Source organism: Eublepharis macularius, chromosome 4, assembly GCF_028583425.1.
Source record: "Eublepharis macularius isolate TG4126 chromosome 4, MPM_Emac_v1.0, whole genome shotgun sequence".
Taxonomy (NCBI): Eukaryota; Metazoa; Chordata; class Lepidosauria; order Squamata; family Eublepharidae; genus Eublepharis; species Eublepharis macularius.
Window position 1 is genome coordinate 182,481,365 of NC_072793.1, and position 2,694 is coordinate 182,484,058.

The following is a 2,694-nucleotide window of genomic DNA, read 5'->3' on the forward strand; positions in this document are numbered from 1 at the left end:
AGGTTTTTCCACACTCTAGGCATTTATATTTTTCTTTGTGTTATGGCTTTTCCTATGCATGCTAATGTTTGATGTTTCAGAAAATGTTTCCCCACTTGCTGTGCCCTCATTTCTATTGCCTTCCATGTACATTTTTTCAAGTAGTGGGATTTCATGAGCATTTTCACCTTGTAAAAGACCGGAAGTACTCTTTTCTTTAGAGGGACTTTTTCTCCTCTCCTTCCTCAGGGAATCAGAATTTTCAGCTTCCCCTTTTGCATCTGAATATTTATCCACTTTATCCATCCCTGGACGCTCAGATGTTTCATTTGCTGACCTCCACGTGCCTCCTGCAGAAAAAAAGAGAAACCTGGGGTTAGGATAGGACACATTTACAAGCCATCTGTGTCCGAGTTTTCTCTTTTGCTTTGTGACAATTGTGTTTCCAAAAAGGTTAAGATCACACAGCCTGTATCCAGTTCTCTCACTTGCTTTCTCCATTCCTTCTCAGTTCTGAGCTGGCAAAACTGGCAGAGAATCCATTCCTATGCTAATAAATGTTCCCCAAGACAAATAAAGAGAATACAGAAGGGAGATCCCCCCACACACACTTCTCAAAGTGACCCTGTCATTTTAAGTTTTTCTTTTCCTGCCCAACTGAGTGGTTTGGAGTTCTTCCAGGGAGAACAAGGGCACCCTTTAAGACAGGGGCAGCTGGTTAGGCTTTATTATACTAAACCAAGTGTAATGATTTCAAGTAAATGGGTGCATGTGTCTTTACATGCTTGGTTTGAGCTAGGTGAAGAGTGGGGGTGAGAGAGAGGGAAGAGTGAGTGATGTGATTGGTTGATGACTGAGAGGGTGGGCGGAGTGAAGGCAGTTTGAGACTGACAGGTGGGAAAGAAAAGATTTCAGTCAGGAGAAAGCAGGCTGGCTGTGCGCTGCCTGAATATGTTGGAGTGTTTATGAGAGAAATATAACCAGTGTGGAACCTGAACTGAGCATGTTTGTGAAAGGACACTCAGTCAGGGAAAGGGAGGCCAGCTGTGAGCTTCCTGAGCACATTTAATATTCCTGTGAATGAGAGTCAGAGAAAGAGAGGCTAGCTGTGTGCTGCCTGTATTTGAAGTATTTGTGAGAGAACTATTGAATCTAATGAAGGGGGCTAACTGTGTGTGAAGCCTTAGAAGAGATCTGTGTGAATGAGTTTATAGGAAGTAACTTTAAGAACTAAGAACTACTTTTATGAAACCAATACGCTTCTTGAAAAATAAACATTTATTTTGTTTTGTTATATCCCAGTGTAGCTGTCATTGGTATATTCCATTCATATCCTCAGGGCCACATAGAACCACGAAGGAGCCTGACGCTTAAACATGTTACCAAAGGGGAAATTTGAATAAAATATTTTGGAATAATATATTCCTGGTGGCAGCAAACTACCCAGAGGGTGCAAGGGAAAGATTAAAGCAAAATCCACCCTAAAGAAAGTGAAGCTTATAACAAGTGGTGGCAGAAGTGGGATTCCAAACATCCTGAGGAGAAGAAAATATTTTAAGGGGGATATAATAGCCTGGGAAGTAGGAACATTCTGAGAGAAAGGCATTCTGAAGGGACAGAAAGCCAAAGAGACAGAGTGTTCAGTTGAATCCTATGAGGAATATAGAACTGTTATAAAGGAAAGACACAGAAGAACTAGTAGGATTTATAAGAGAGAACATAATCTGGTGAAGTTTAGTAAAATTGTAGATGGAAAAGAAAGAAAAATGGCAGAGTTTATGGGGATGAAAAAGGAGGCTCTGATTCAGAAGTGCAGTGAGTTAAATTTACCTCATGAGGGGGAAAGTGTAGAAGAACTGAGAGTTATACTGATACAAAGCAGTGTGGAGCCTAGGAGTACTGCATCTGAGAGAAACCCTGAGGGAATGTACAATCCTAGTCCAGAATATTTAGAGGTTCTAAGAGAAAAAAACCAGCTTGAGAAGGAAAAGTTGAAAATTGAAGCAGAACAAAAACAACTTGAATGGGAAAAGCTGAAAGTTGATGCAGAACAAAAACAGTTTGAGAGGGAAAAGTGGAAAGCTGAAATGGAACTTAGAGTTCAAGAGATGGAAAGACACACCAGTTTGGAAGCAGAAAGATTACAATTAGAAAGAGAGAGACTTAAGAATGGGGACAAAAAGGAGGGAAACTCTGAAGCTGATTTACCTCGAGTTACCCCAAAAGATTTCATGGTGTATGTGTCAGGAGAAGATCCACAAATTTTCCTGTCCACTTTTGAAAGATCTGCTCAGAATTGGGAAATACCTGAGACACAATATATGAAGTATTTACCCAGCTTAATTAGAGGGGAATTGGCTGAGATCTACAACACATTTCCCTCAGATAAACCTGTTGTTTATGCTGAATACAAAGAGGCAGTATATGACAGATTTAGGCTAGGTGCTGATTACTTCAGAAAGAAGTTTAGAAGCCTAGTGCCTCAGAAAGAGAAGTCATTTAAGTCTTTTAGTGCCAAACTGACAGACTATTCTGATAAATGGATTTCATCTGCCAAAGCTAACTCTAAAGAAGGAATAAGGGATCTAATGATTTTGGATCAGTTTTTATTTCAACTTCCTTCAGAGATCAGGCTTCTGGTTAAAGATAAACTTCCAGAGAATGTCAAGCAAGCATCAGAGTGGGCAGATAGATTAACACTTAATAGAGGAGGAT